Source organism: Sturnira hondurensis, unplaced genomic scaffold, assembly GCF_014824575.4.
Source record: "Sturnira hondurensis isolate 20B ecotype Veracruz unplaced genomic scaffold, ASM1482457v3 Scaffold0006413, whole genome shotgun sequence".
Classification (NCBI taxonomy): Eukaryota; Metazoa; Chordata; class Mammalia; order Chiroptera; family Phyllostomidae; genus Sturnira; species Sturnira hondurensis.
In genome coordinates this window covers 17805258-17820993 of record NW_028079044.1, presented here as the reverse complement: position 1 = coordinate 17820993, position 15736 = coordinate 17805258, and the positions used below count along the sequence as shown (strand labels likewise).

Sequence of the window (15736 nt, the reverse complement as noted above, 5' to 3'; positions counted from 1 at the left end):
CTATCACAGAATGGAAGGAAGGAAGGAAGGAAGGAAGGAAGGAAGTTAGTTAGTTGGTTGGAAGGCCTGGAAATTCTCAGTGCATAGTTTCCACTTTTCTGGGGTTTCTGGGCTTAAACTCAAGATGCTGGAGAACAAGCACTACCTCAAGAGCTCTGTAACTGGTTTGAATGGAACAGTGCCCTCTCAAAATTCACGTCCTTCCCAGGATCTTTCCGTGTAACCTTATTTAGAAATAGGATCATTGAAGATGTAATTAAATTAATGTACAACCATACATAAAGAAAATACAATTATACTAAAGTAGGGTATCCCTTAAGCCAATAAAACTGGTGTCCTCAAAAGAGAGGAGAAAAGACACAGAGACAGAGACAAACGGAATGTCATGTGGTGACACGGACAGAGACTAGAGTGGCACCATTGCAAATCAGGGGACCCTGAGGAGTGACGGCCACCACCAGAAGCTAGAAAGATGCAAGGCAGAATTCTACCCAGCCTGAGAGGGAAGATGGCTTTCTGACACCTGGATTTTTGACTTCTAGCCTCCAAAACTATGACAGAACAGATTTCTGTTGTTTTAAGCCACCCGGTTTGCGACAGTTTGTTACAGCAGCCCAAGTAAACACATATAAGTTCAATGCTTTTGAAACAGGATGCTCCCCTATTACTAAAGTCTAGTTTTAATTTAAGACTTGTCTAAATACACAAGAGTGGAAAGGAAAAGATGGCATTGCACATGGGTAAGTGCGCTGATTCTGGAACAGCCAATTTCATTCAAATCGTGGCTCCGCCCCTTCCTAGCTCTACAGCTCATATGACTAGTTATATAACTTCCCATTCACTAATTTAACTTCCACTATTTAACTATTTAACTTTCACAAATAGATGTGCTGTGGTTTTCTCATTTGTAGAGATGCCAACCACACGTAATTATTAGGAAGCTTTAGAAGAGCTACAACGCTTTTAGAACAGTATCTGATGCATAATACCCACAATGCAAGTGCTTGTTCAAAAATTAAGTAAAAAATGAATGAAGAAAGTAAAAGCCCTGCCCATGTGAGAAAGTATAAACTTCCTGCTATACTCAGTTCAGTTTCCTTCACCTTCCCAAAGGTCTGAAGAATCTTATTCAACATGAGTTCTTTGAATAGGGAAAGTTGACTTAAGGTGCTAAACCTTGTAAACTTAACAGCATAGCTTCGGAGTAACCAAACGTTTCCTGTAAAGGGTATCAGAGCAAATACTCTCAGGCTCTGTTAGCCGTACAGTCTTTGTTGCAACTTTGTTGAAGGCACACACAGCCATAGACAATGTAGAAGTCAGTGTGGCTGGGTTCCAATCGGACCTTACTTGTGGCCACTGAAATTAGAATCCCATATAATTTTCACCTGTCATAAAATATTATTCTTCTTTTGATTTTTTACCAACCATTTTAAAATATAAACCAATTTTACTTCACAGGTCATACAGAAACAGGCAGCAGGCAGGATGTGGCCCAAGGGTCATGATTTGTTGACCCCTGGTGTAACTTGAAAACACAGGTTTTAAAATGCTGAAGTGATTATAACTGTACACACCTGAGTTTTTCTGCCTATAAAATAAAATCAAACATTAAGACAGCTATTTCAAGGCTTCTTTAGTCCATAAGTTAATGAGGTAGCAAATAATTCTGTGTTAAAAATAAGAAGTAGAAACTGCCTGTGGGTTTGTTAGTCATTCGCCACTTGTCACCGCTGCACGGCGTAGTGGTGTAACTAAATGTTAATCACATTCCATACACACTGAAGGGCTTTCCATTTGAAGGTTAACAGCCCTAAAGGCCCTTTATTATTCTGGTGTGACATTACATATTCAACATGCTTTGGAGCCAAGATACAATGGCTGAGAATTTAGAGAAAGCCTTCTCTTTAATTAGACCACAGTATACAAGTGTCATTATTTGTTATAAATGATAAAAAATATTCAAGATGAAATTGTATACAAAAACAAAAGCATGAACCTCTACTTACTTGTAAACTAGATACAGTTTTGCCTTTCAAATAATCATTCGATAGAATAAAAACATAAGAAAAGACCAACTTAATTTACAAAAATGAGGTGGATTTTCCCCAGAGGCTGCTAAATAAGTTCACCTCTGATTATTCGATGTCCCCTGCCAATTTTGTGAACTTGGTGCTTACAGGTTGGATTTGAGAAGTAGAGGTCTGACCCGCCCAGCTGAGTAACAGATGAAGTGCTTGCTCATTGGCTAACACGTCAACAGGGGAACTATAGAGGTTTGCCACTGCAGCTTCAAATTCCTTTAATCATCGATATATTTTAAAACTCAAATGCTACTGATGGAATAAGCTAATAGAAATCAAATAATAGGCAAGGAAGTGAAAAGATGTGTTAGTATTATTTTTTCATTTCATGTCATTAGTATCACAGTGCTCCAAAGACTTCATAATGAGTAATACACACAATAGCACAGAAAAGCACGTCATTTAACATAGATAAAGTGCTTTATTACCATGTGATAGACACTGAGAATGGTCCCTGCCCTCACTGAATTTATAGTCTCTGGTGGGAGACCAATAAACAGGCAGCTATATGAAAATAAACTACAAAATCCTATGGATTAGGGTGGTGTGTGTGCGCACACACACAGAGTGGAAGGAATGTCAGAAAAGGCTTCCCAGAAAATAAAAATGGCATCTATAAACAAAATTAAAGAACAAGTCAGAAGAATAAGCCAGGTAAAAAAAAGGGGGGAGTGTTCCTTGTAGACACACAGGGGTTCAAAGAAAAAAGGCATCTCGCATCCCATGAGCAGGAAGAAGCTCTTCATGGCTGGAACTTCAGGGTTGAGGGAGTAAGATAAGGCTGGAGGGCTTTGTGAACTGTGTTAAGACACTTAGACTTCAACTCCAAAGACGGTTAGTTTTAGAAACCTGGAATCATAATGTAATGAATACAATGAAGAAAAGGAAAATTAGATACAAAAAGATCGGCCAGAGCCCTAACCAGTGTGGCTCGTTGGTGGGGCGTCATCCCATCATCCAGCAAAATGAAAGGTCACTAGTCTGATTCCCAGTCAGGTCACTTGCTTACTGGTCACTTCACTTACTGAAGACTAGGAGAAAATGAGATAATCTAAGGAATATCTGAGATAGAATCAATGTACAAAAGGACTGAACAGAAAAACCCAAAGTGACACCAACAATTAAGAAATGTCTAGCCCTTTCTTGTAATTAAAATATAATTGTAAATGCTGGCTATTTAGAGATTTATACAATTTAATTGACCACACAATTTAAAATGGAAAGTCATTCCTAACACATAACCCTCTTTTAATTATTTGCTTAGCACATGTCTCCATCTGACATTACATGTTTTTTTTTTTGTCTGTCCCATTTCATTTGGATGTAAGCTCCATGAGAACAAGTTTCTTGTCTGTCTTATTTATTGTTGTGTTCCTAGCCCCTATGACAATTCCTGGCATATAAATGGCATTCAATACACATTTCTTTGAATAAATGATTAAAAGTATAAGTAAAATATTAATCAGTATTTTAAGACTTCATTTTCATATTTATACTTTATCAGCTATCAATACTTTGTAATTATTCAACTTATACTGTTCTTTTTCTATCTCCATTTATTCTTTTAAAAAATTGTTCTGTTTCATAGAGATTATGACTTCTTCACACCAAATAATTTTCTAAAATTTTCCCTTGGTTCTTATAGAAAATTTTTTTTGAATGATGTTTCCCCTAAATTTTTAGGATGATGTTTCTTGCCCCATTTTATTCTGTACAATTCTTTGTATCTCACATTTTGTTTTGTGTTATTTCATTTTCCCCATCGCTCTATCTTGAACAGGGGCATTTTCTAAACCAATACTTTCTTCCAGGTTTGGTTTGTCATTTGTGTTTGGCCCATTCACCATCCTTCTGACTATAATCTAAAATCCTTATGGAAGTAGCAGTTTATAGCAGGTTGATGTGCACAGGTCCAAAGCCGCTTCAAAGACAATCCACAAGCTGATTCTAGTGTCTAGCAAGCAATTGGCCTACTAGGCTCACATGAAATATGGCTAAACATTCTCCTACCACACAGTTCTCATATTTAACTCTCTAAACTTCTTTAAGTGAATAAAATCCACAGTAATATAGACTAATCCTGCCTGTGCTCTTGTGTAGTAGTACTATTACATATTCTCCAGCACAGAATGAACTGGGCTGCCACCAAAGTTCCTCTTTCCCCCTCAAACCACAGTCTTGAGTCGTTAAAACTTAAGAAGGAGAATCCATGGGGCAGAAGAGTGGACAACCAACATACTCATCAATTCAGGATTGTATGTTCAGGCCAGAAGGCACACAATGGAAAAAGGACAAAGTGTCTTCTGACTTTTTAAGGTCTGCTTTGTTGAGGGCAGCAAAACACACACCATTTGACAACTAGACTTCTCCACCCATTTAATCAGCTTTAAAGTTAGAGAAAATTTTATTTAAATCGAGACAATGCAATGTTAATTACCACCATCATTTATCAATGCTGTTGTAAGTTTTCAGACTTTTATGCATCTAAAGTATTTTAGTAAAAGTTAAGAAAAACTTAGACGTCAAGCAAGACTTTGACATTTTCTGTATTAAATGTATACATCCCATCTGAAATTTAACTTGAATACGGCAGTTTACATTATAAAGAAATCTCTACAATAAAATTTTGGCATTCACTTATAGAACAACTATAAGAAGAGCTAAATGATCACAAAATATATTCTGTTTTTACTTAATGCTAAAACAGGAGAAAGAACTATTCTCCAGGTAGTGTTAACCTCTTCTTCAATTTACTGGGTACTTTATCTTCTCAATCTATACTTAATTTACCCACATTTTGCTTTCCATAATGTGCTCCTGTATATAATGCGCACCCATGTTGTTGGCCCAGACTTTCAGGAAAAAAAAATCTGTTTTAATTTTTTTAATTTGATTTTTTATTTGTTTCTGTTTAGATACTTGTTTATTACAAATATTAGCACATATAATAGCATAAGAAATTTTAGGTAACAAATAACTACAAAACACAAGAACAGACACAGGGTACAAGAAATTTTATGTACCAATAACAAATTAGTACTACCCATGTATAATATGCATGCTTATTTTTCCCTCAAAAATTTTAACAAAAAAAGTATGTATGATGCACAGTAAAATGGGGTAAATATTGTATCATGTTTTGTGATAAACTTGGAGAAGGGTGCTAATGGCCAAATGCTCCAACAGCCATTTCCAAATCCCTAAATCTAATCATTGGTCCTAGCACTAGATTCCACCAAGGAATGGCCCAGTTCTTTTCAGGCTATACCAGAAATTGTTTGTGGGTTAAAAAAAATTCTTTTGCTTTTAGCTGTGTTTCCTGTATTATCCATCTCTTTTTAAAATTATTATTAATACAAAATTAAAATATGTGACTTAGAAAAACCAGACAGTAAAGCAAAGAGAGAAAATAAAAGTCATTCATAATCCCATCACCTGGATATAACTAATATTTACTTTTTAGTAGGCTCCCTTAGAGATGGTTTCCTATTCCAAACAGACAGATATCTCACACACACACACATACGTATAGTATTTAGGCACATATATAAGTAGGATCATATTGCAATACTCTTTTCACTGACCTCTGTATGCAAGAATCTGTTCCCAAGCAACATAATTTAGCACAATCCACTTTTACTACACAACACTGTTCCAAGTCCCTTTCTTCACACACGCACAATAATCCCTCATACAAATGCTGAAATGAACATGGGTTTTGAGTAAATGTTTAAAAATAAAAATAAAAACACAAGTGACATCTTTAATCCCTCATCTGTCTAGACACTTGTCTGGATATAAACATAGGAAACACACACAGTATTGCCACTCAGTGTTGGCAAATGAGTGAGGCTTTTTGTTTTTGTCTGTAAAAGTGGTAAAAATTATTGCTAACAAAGCTCAAAAGTCAAATTTTAGCTACTACAAATTACAAATGTGCACCAGTAGTCAAATGTGATCCTTGCTCTTGAGGGCGGAGAGGGAGGCCAGATGAAAGCCCTTTCCATGGACTTGTCTTCATTAAAGGTAATCATGTACAGCATGCACACAGACACCCTAAACATTTCATACAATTACCAAGCCCATGTGCCACCAAACTTCAGTGGTATCTACATGCTAGTTTTGTAGAAGGAAGAAAAACTTATGCCAGGACAATGCTACTTCATATGGGCAATGTGTCTATACAATAGGCAAAGAAGGATAGACCTTCTATCCTCTTCATTAAATATTTACTGTGCAATTATTTAACCAAACAGCTTTTCATCTAGTGAGTCTTTCCTGGTAGAGATTGATATGGGATCTACTGGAGTGTGGGCTGGGTCTGTCTAATCAATCACAATAACAGAAAATTAACCCTTGGAATGAGAAACAGCTAAAGACAAGTACGCAAAGAAGAAGATCGAGAAATGAAGAAAGGAAGCACGTGCCATTGTTCTTCCAGCATTCGTACAGGAAGCAAAATTTCCATTTGGTCTTGGGCAAAGCCTGTAATTTCATCACCCTGACTGCAGCTGGAGAACTCCCTTTTAACTGTCCCAGCTTCCAAGTGAAGACAGGTTTATTCAGTTGTGGGGTTTTTTTAGGGGGTGGGGGGGGGCAGGTAGGGGGTGGGGGTGGAAGCAGAGAGCCTAAAAAGGCCATTTTAATTTGCTTCCATGTGAAAAGGGGAGCACTTTTCACAGGGTCCCATAACGACATTCAGCGGGATATTACACCTCACCACATGGCTAATTTGCACAGCAAGTCCAAAGCAGCATTTTCTTTCATTAGAACTGCCCTAAAGATCAGACTACAGAGACATGTGTATAGAACAAACCCAAGATGCCCCCTATTGCTTAAACCCAGAAACATTAGATTCCCAGATGTGAAAGCCCGTTCATGGAGTTCCCTGTGCAAGGTCCCTCTGGAGTTGTGATGGTGGTCTGTGTCACAGCTCCACTCACCTACATTAGGGCTGTAAGAAATAACTAAAATGCAAGAGCTACAACACTGTCAAAACATCAAAAAAAAATATGTATGCCCAATTCTGAATATCATTCAATCAGCCTACAAAATAAATCTACATAAACATCTCGCCCTTTTTGAAGACAGCAAAGGCAATCTGATGTTCTAACAGAGTCCTGTTTGTTTTTAGATGATCCTTATAACTTGTGTTCATCTTGGCATTTCCTCCTCCTGCCATATCCCAAGCCTGAGCCATAGAAAAGAACACCCCCTCCGGGAATGACAGAGTCTGCAGGAATTAAAAAAAGAAAAAGAAAGAAATCTGATGTCTAATGATTATGGAGTAGTTGAGTCTGTGCTTTTGAAGAAAGTAAACATTATGATTAACAATCTTGGGCTTTGTAATTAACTTCCCCCTTCCAAAAGAGAGTGTTAATTTATTAAATATTTTAACAAAGACTCTTTTATTATCAGATTCAGTATGGCTGGCTCCTTTCATAGCATTACCAATTACAACCAATAAAGCTTTAATTGATGACTACTTTTTATAACCTTTGACCCAAGATGATAAACAGTTAGAAGCGAAAGGGTAAACCTCAAAGGGAACAGTGTCTTAATCATGCTTAGCAAACCAAACTGCTTAAAATTACAACCTACATACCTGGCTAGAACAAACACTCAGACTTCCTCTGTGATTAAGGTAATTGATCAGAGAAAAATTTGGATTTCACTTTTAAGATAAATGTCCCTTTTGTTAGGGAAACCGTAACTTGAATAATCTGCAAATAACTATGTGCATTAATGTGTCAATTATATATCATACATAAAACATATAATTTAATCAATTTGTGGTTAACAGTGAGAGAATTTTTTCTCTCATGTTTTTTCCATATTTATTGAAAATTAATTGGCATATGTCTCTTTATAAGAGATATATGTACTTAAAGAGTGCAACATGATGTTTTCATTTACCTACGTTGACAGGATAACTACCATAGGTTCAGAAAACATCCACATCACAAGAGAATTTTAATAGGTGACTTAGCTTTTAATATACAATAATTGAAATGCATGTTATTTTACTATTAAGGAAAAAGGTACTATGCTTGAAATGATACTTCCCCTCCTCAGTCCATCATTTTACTGAATGGGCCCTTATGATGCCAGGGACTCTGAAGAACACGTGAGCAGAGAAGTGCACTGAAATGTCCAACACTGGGACACCAAAAGTCCTTAGGAAACTGTCCATGTATGGGCAAGCAAGGAGAATCATTCCTTTAATTAGAGTAAAATAATGAGGCTTTTTGCATTTTCTCCAAAGAACTATTCCCAAAGTTGACAGTTTTCCAAAGTTACTATTCAACTGCCCAATTTCATACTTGCCAATTTTTAAGGAAAATCTCTTCTAACTCACACATGTCAATCTTTTAAACTGCTACAGTGCTTCACAATTTGAAAGTTTAAAATTTCCCAGACAAATCTCTTGATTTGTTTCATGTTGCCAAAATGAATAGGGTCTCTGAACAATTACAAAAAAGCTAATATGAAAATGTGGCATCTAAAAATGTAAATAAAAATAAAACCATCATGTCACAGCTGTTACCCACAATCACTTCATGGAGATGAAGGCAATGACGTTATTAACAGCCCTCACAATGAAAAGTACTGGCTTAACAGAAGGTGCAGTATAAGATTTTATACAAAAAGAAGTAGGCATATAGCTTTTAAGTGACTTCCCATGTATATAAATGAAGCCAATGCCAGGAAAAGCACAAAATCTGAGGCTCAATTGAAGTACTTTTATAAACTGAAAGAGCTATACATGTTATTTTTATGATATATAAATGCATGTAATGGATGTTTTATTAAAGACACATGGCTGCTCCTTGCATTTCAAAATCAAATTTGCCACACACGCCCCCCCCCCCAAACAGCCCTTTATATAGTTAAGTGAGGATTGGGGAAATTTTGTATAAATAAATCAATGCTCACCCTGCCCCCCACCCCTACGCCCAGTTAGCAGATGCATTACAGAAACAGACAAATTTAGAATCTAAGAAAAAAAATCTGTCATACTGAACTTCAGATGTTCAGAAAAATAGGCAGAATATCTAATAACAGATAAAGTGGGCAACAGATATTAGACCAATACTTGGTTTTAAAAAAAAGTGTAAGAATGCAGATTAAGAGAATAAAAGGAAACTAAAAGTTGAATAAAATACCTACTTTTAAAATTGCACGTTTTATTGTGAGAGAATTGTAGATTTGCATGCAGTTGTAAGAAATAATAGAGATAGCTGCTATGTGCCTTAACCCAGTTTCTCAATGGTGAATATCTTTGAAAAGTACAGGACAGCATCACAACCAGGCTGTCAACACGGACACAGTCACGGTGCACATGGCCAAGAATGTAAGGGTCCCTCAAGTTCTCTTTTTATAGCCATACCCAGCTTCCCTCAGTTCCAACCCTCCACTTAATCTTTGGCAAGCACTAATATGTTCTCCATTACTATAATTTTGTCATTTTAAGCATGTTGAATAAATGGAACTTTACAGTATATAACCTTTTGAGAGTGACTAATTTCACTCAGCATGAATCCCTGCAGATTCATACACATTGCTGCATACATCAACAGTTCTTCCCTTTATATTTCTGAGTAATATTCCATGGTACAGTATAAATTTACCATGGTTTAACCATTCACCTACTAAACGACATCACAGTTGTTTCTAGTTTGGGGCTATTATAAATAAAGCTGCTATCAATATCTGTGTATAGAAAATACCTGAACTGTGTTTTCCTTTCTTTGGGATAAATGCCCAGGAGTGCTTTGGTGGGTCACATGGCAGTTGCACGCTTAGTTTTATCAGACACTCCATAACTGTTTTTCCAAAGTGACCTCAGCATTTTCCACACCCACCAGCATCCTCGCTGCCCCTTGGTGTTATCACTATTCTGTTAGGAGTGTGGGGGTCGCTCATCGTAGCTTTAATTTGAATTTCTCTAATGACTAATGAGGCAGAAAAAAGATGTCGCCATGTGCTTACTTGCCATCTTGTTTCTTCTTGTCTTTTGCCTATGTCTTACCCGGACTGTTCGACTTCTTACTTCTGAAAAGCCTTTATGTACCCTAGAGACTACTCCTCCACCACATAGGCCGTGGGAAGGTGTTTTCTCCCACTATGTAGCTTGTCTTTTTGTCCTCTTAACAGGGTCTTCTACAGAGTAAAAGCATTTAATTTTGATAATTTCCAATTTATTGACTTTTTTCTTTTATGTTGAGTGATTTTGGAATAAAAGTCTAAGAATTCTTTGCCTACTCCTAGATTTTGAGGATTTTGCCTACTTTTTCTTAAAAGTTTTATACTTTCACATCTTATGGTTCACTCATGATCCATTTTTAGTTGACTTTGGTCTGTGGATGGCCAGTTGTTATAGGACCAGTTGTTGCATTGCTTTTGTGACTTCCTCAAATATGCCTGTGAGTCTATTTCTGGGCTCCTTATTCTGTCCCAACTATCCCTCAACACAAGACTTATTTCTCTAACTATTCTAAGTCTTGAAATTGGGCACACTGATTCTTCTAGTTTATTCATTTTTATCAAAATTGTTTGTTATTCTAATCCGTTCACCTTTCCATACAAATTTTAGAATAATCTTGTCCATATCTACAAAAATTTGCTGGGATTTTGATAGGAATTTCATTAAATTTCTGTGTCAACTTGGGAAAAGTTGGTTTTGTTTTGTTTTTTTAGATTTTATTTATTTATCTTTAGAGGGGAAGGGAAGGAGACCAGGGGAGAAAAATCAATGTATGGGTGCCTCTTGTGCGTCCCCTGCTGGGAACTGGCCTGCAACCCAGGCATGTGCCCTGACTGGGAATCAAACTGTAGCTGTTTGGTTTGAAGGCCCACGCTCAATCCACTAAGCTACACCATCCAGGGCAAAAATTGGTATTTTTACTTCCTTGAGTGTTCTAATCCGTGAACACAGTATATCTTTCCCTGTATTTACATCTTTGTTGATTTCATCCATCAGCATTTTGTAGTTTTTAGCCACAAATCCTGTACATATTTTTAAGATTTATATAAGCATATCTCTTATAAGTGATCATATAGAGTACTGTATTTTAAATTTTGGTATCTATATTTTCATTGCTACAACTGCTTTTTGTATTTCTTGTATCCTGCCACCTTCCTAGATTCAATTTACTTTTATCAGGTGGTTTTTATCTTGTTCTTTGGGCTTTTCAACATAAACAATAATATTATTTGCAAATAAGGACAGTTACATTTCTTCCTTCCCAATCTGTGTGCCTTTGATCCCCTTTGCTTACCTCACTACCCTGGCCAGAACCCTGAGCCCTCTGTTGAACGACAGTGGGGGAGAGGCTAGTGTGCACTGTTCCTCATCTCAGGGGGGAGACATGCGGTCTTTCACCCTGAAGTATAAAGTCAGCTGTGGCCTTTGCATATGCTCCTTATCCATCTGAGGAAGCTTCGGGTTTCTTATTTTATTTTTTTAATATAATTTTTATTTAATTCTTGTTCACGTACAGGTTTCTGTCTTATATTCCCAACCCTGCCCGCCCCCCACCCCATGCTCCCCGCCTCCCTCCCCTTTCCACCCCCCACCCTTAATTATTGTCCATGTGTCCTTTATACTTGTTCATGTGAGTCCATTCCCTTTTCCCCTATAATTCTCTCCACTCTCCCCTCTGGACCTTGTCACCCTGTTCCATATTTGAGTGTCATTGGTCGTATTTTGCTTGCATGTTTGATTTGTTTAGAATCCTGTTAACGGTGAGATCATATGATATTTGTCTTTCACAGCCTGGCTTATTTCGCTCAGCATAATGCTTTCCAGTTCCATCCATGATGTTGCAAAGGGTAGTAGTTCCTTCTTCCTTTCTGCAGCATAGAATTCCATTGTGTAAATGTACCATAGTTTTTTGATCCAGTCATTTACCGATGGGCATCTAGGCTGCTTCCAACTCTTGGCTATCGTAAATTGTGCTGCTATGAACATCGGGGTGCATAGGTTCTTTTGGATTGGTGTTTCAGGGTTCTTAGGATATACTCCCAAGAGTGGAATTGCTGGGTCAAAAGGTACGTTCATTTTTAGTTTTCTTAGAAAATTCCATACTGTTTTCCATAGTGGTTGTACCAGTCTGCAATCCCACCAACAGTGAACTAGAGTCCCCTTTTCCCCACAACCTCTCCAGCACTTGTTGTTTGTTTCTTTGTTTATGATAGCCAATCTGACTGGTGTTAAGTGGTATCTCATTGTGGTTTTAATTTGCATCTCTCTGATAGCTAGTGATATCGAGCATCTTTTCATGTGTCTCTGGATTCTCTGTATGTCCTCCTTGGAGAAATGTCTGTTCAAGTCCTCTGCCCATTTTTTGATTGGGTTGCTTGTCTTCTTTGAGTGGAGCCGAATGAGTTCTTTGTATATTTTGGAGATTAAACCCTTATCTGAGGTATCATTGGCAAATATGTTTTCCCAAGCTGTTGCTTCTCTTTGTATCTTGATACTGTTTTCCTTAGCCATGCAGAAGCTTTTAATTTTGATGAGATCCCATTTGTTTATTCTTTCCTTTATGTTCCTTGCTCTAGGGGACGTATCAGTAAAAATATTGCTGCGTGGAATATCTGAGATTTTCTTGCCAAGGCTCTCCTCTAGGGTTTTAATGGTTTCACGGCTTATATTTAAGTCTTTTATCCACCTTGAATTTATTTTGGTGTATGGTGTAAGTTGGTGCTCAAGTTTCATTTTTTTGCATGTAGCTGTCCAGTTCTCCCAACACCATTTGTTGAAAAGGCTGTCTTTACTCCATTTTATGTTATTGCCCCCTTTGTCGAATATTAATTGACTGTAGAGAGTTGGGTTTATTTCTGGGCTCTCTGTTCTATTCCATTGGTCTATGTGCCTGTTTTTATGCCAGTACCAGGCTGTTTTGATTACAGTGGCCTTGTAATACAGTTTGATATCAGGTATTGTGATCCCTCCTACTTTGTTCTTCTTTCTCAAAATTGCAGCAGCTATTCGGGGTCTTTTATGGTTCCATATAAATTTTTGAAGTGTTTGTTCTATGTCTGTGAAATACGCCATTGGTACTTTAATAGGTATTGCATTGAATCTGTAAATTGCTTTGGGTAGTATGGACATTTTGATGATGTTAATTCTTCCAATCCATGAACACGGTATATGTTTCCATTTATTTGTGTCTTCCTTGATTTCTTTCTTCAGTGTTGTGTAGTTTTCTGCATACAGGTCTTTTACCTCCTTGGTTAGGTTTATTCCCAGATATTTTATTTTTCTTTTTGCTATATCGAATGGGATTTTTTTCCTGATTTCTGCTTCTGCTGCTTCATTGTTGGTATACAAAAATGCCTTTGATTTCTGGATATTAACTTTGTATCCCGCTGTTATGCCAAATTCATTTATTAGTTCCAGCAGTTTTTTGGTAGAGGCTATAGGGTTTTCCATGTACACTATCATGTCATCTGCAAACAATGCCAGTTTTGTTTCCTCCTTTCCGATTTGGATGCCTTTTATTTCCTTTTCTTGTCTGATCGCTGCAGCTAGAACTTCTAATACTATATTGAATAGAAGTGGTGAAAGTGGGCAACCTTGTCTTGTACCTGATCTTAGTGGAAAAGCTTTTAGTTTTTGCCCATTGAGTATGATGTTGGCTGTAGGTCTTTCATATATGGCCTTTATTATATTGAGGAATGTTCCCTCTATTCCCACCTTGCTGAGTACCTTTATCATAAATGGGTGTTGTACCTTATCAAAAGCTTTTTCCGCATCTATTGATATGACCATGTGGTTTTTGTCTTTGCTTTTGTTTATTTCGTGTATTACATTTATTGATTTGCGTATATTGAACCATCCTTGCATCCCCGGGATGAATCCCACTTGGTCGTGGTGTATGATCTTTTTGATATATTGTTGGATGCGATTTGCCAATATTTTGTTGAGGATTTTAGCATCTATGTTCATCAGTGATATTGGTCTGTAATTTTCTTTCTTTGTTGTGTCTCTATCTGGCTTTGGGATTAGGGTGATGCTGGCTTCATAGAAAGAGTTGGGGAGTTTTCCCTCCTTTTGGATTTTTTGGAATAGTCTGTGAAGAATAGGGGTTAGCTCTTCCTTAAAAGCTTTGTAGAATTCTCCTGTGAAACCATCTGGCCCAGGGCTTTTGTGTGATGGGAGTTTTTTGATTACTTCTTCAATTTCATTTGCTGTTATTGGCCTGTTCAGGTTTTCTGCTTCTTTTTCATTGAGTTTTGGAAGATTATATTTTTCTAGAAATTTGTCCATTTCACCCAGGTTTTCAAATTTCTTGGCATACAGTTCCGCATAGTAATTTCTTACAATCCTTTCTATTTCTGTGGTATCAGTTGTAATCTCTCCTCTTTCATTTCTGATTGTGTTTATTTGTGTCCTCTCTCTTCTTTTCTTAATGAGCCTACTTAAAGGTTTGTCTATTTTGTTTATCTTTTCAAAAAACCAACTCCTGGATTCATTGATCTTTAGAATTGTGCTTTTAGTCTCTATGTCATTTAATTCTGCTTTGATCTTGGTTATTTCCTTCCTTCTACTTGCTCTGGGCTGTCTTTGTTGTTGTTCCTCGAGTTCTTGCAGGCGTTGGGTTAGGTTGTTTGTTTGAAATGTTTCTATCCTCTTTAGGTGAGCCTGTATCGCTATGAACTTCCCTCTCAGGACTGCCTTCACTGTGTCCCATAAATTTTGGGTTGTGGTGAGTTCATTTTCATTTGTTTCAAGGAGTTTTTTGATTTCCTCCCTAATTTCAATCTTGACCCATTCATTGTTCAATAGCCTACCATTCAGTCTCCATGATTTTGGGTGTTTTGGGTTTTTTCCTGTGGGGTTGGTTTCCAATTTCAGTCCCTTGTGATCAGAGAAGATGCTTGGTATGATTTCTATTTTCCTGAAGTTGTTGAGACTGGTTTTGTGTCCTATCATGTGATCTATCTTTGAAAATGTTCCATGTGCGTTTGAAAAGAAAGTGTATTTAGTTTCTTTGGGATGGATGGCTCTATATATATCAATTAGGTCCATTTCTTCTAGAGTGTCGTTTAATGCTGCTATATCTTTGTTGATATTTTGTTTGGAAGATCTGTCCATTTTTGACAGTGGGGTGTTAAAATCCCCTACTATAATTGTGTTGCTGTCAATATCTTTCTTGAGGTCCTCTAGGATTTTCTTTATATATTTGGGTGCTCCTATGTTGGGTGCATATATATTTATGATGTTAATGTCTTCTTGCTGGATTCTTCCCTTGAGTATTATGAAGTGACCTTCTGGGTCTCTCTTTATGGCCCTTTTTTTGAAGTCTATTTTGTCTGATATGAGAATTGCTACCCCGGCTTTTTTTTCTTGTCCATTTGCTTGGAAAATTTGTTTCCATCCTTTCACTTTTAGTCTGTGGTGGTCTTTTGACCTGAGGTGGGTCTCTTGTAGGCAGCATATGTGTGGGTCATGCTTTCTTATCCATTCAGCTATTCTATGTCTTTTAATTGGTGCATTTAATCCATTTACGTTTAAGGTTATTATTGAAAGGTACTTATTCATTGCCATTTGTGTACCTGTGTTCCTCTCTATCTCTCTCTTTTCCTTCCTTTCCTAAAGCAGTCCTTTTAGTAATTCTTGTAGAGCTGGTTTGGTGGAGGCGTAT

The 15736-nt window shown here is 37.1% G+C and overlaps 1 protein-coding gene across 5 annotated transcripts in view; it reads right to left on the bottom strand.

The window, feature by feature from the left end:
• EXOC6B (exocyst complex component 6B) overlaps positions 1 to 15736 on the bottom strand; it is a 584426-nt gene that overhangs the window by 289356 nt on the left and 279334 nt on the right. The gene's annotated exons all lie outside the window — the stretch shown is intronic.